Here is a 256-nt window from a genome sequence, read left to right on the forward strand (position 1 = left end):
AGACGCGGTATAAATATCATGATAGTTAACTATAATTATGCTTTGCTATTCATACAATATTATATTAATTGTATATTGAATTATGCAGAAGGTTTCGAGTAACCTACCAGGCAAGTGTTGCTCACACCTACTTTTATTTTCACCTGTTAATTTCATTAAATGACAAGACTTCAGTTGAGTAGATTTCATTTACTTTTGGAACACAAATTATGTAATATGTTTGATACGGCATCACAAAATTAGCTTGATCTGGCAC

The sequence above is a fragment of the Dendrobium catenatum genome, unplaced genomic scaffold (genome assembly GCF_001605985.2).
Source record: "Dendrobium catenatum unplaced genomic scaffold, ASM160598v2 fragScaff_scaffold_464, whole genome shotgun sequence".
Taxonomy (NCBI): domain Eukaryota; kingdom Viridiplantae; phylum Streptophyta; class Magnoliopsida; order Asparagales; family Orchidaceae; genus Dendrobium; species Dendrobium catenatum.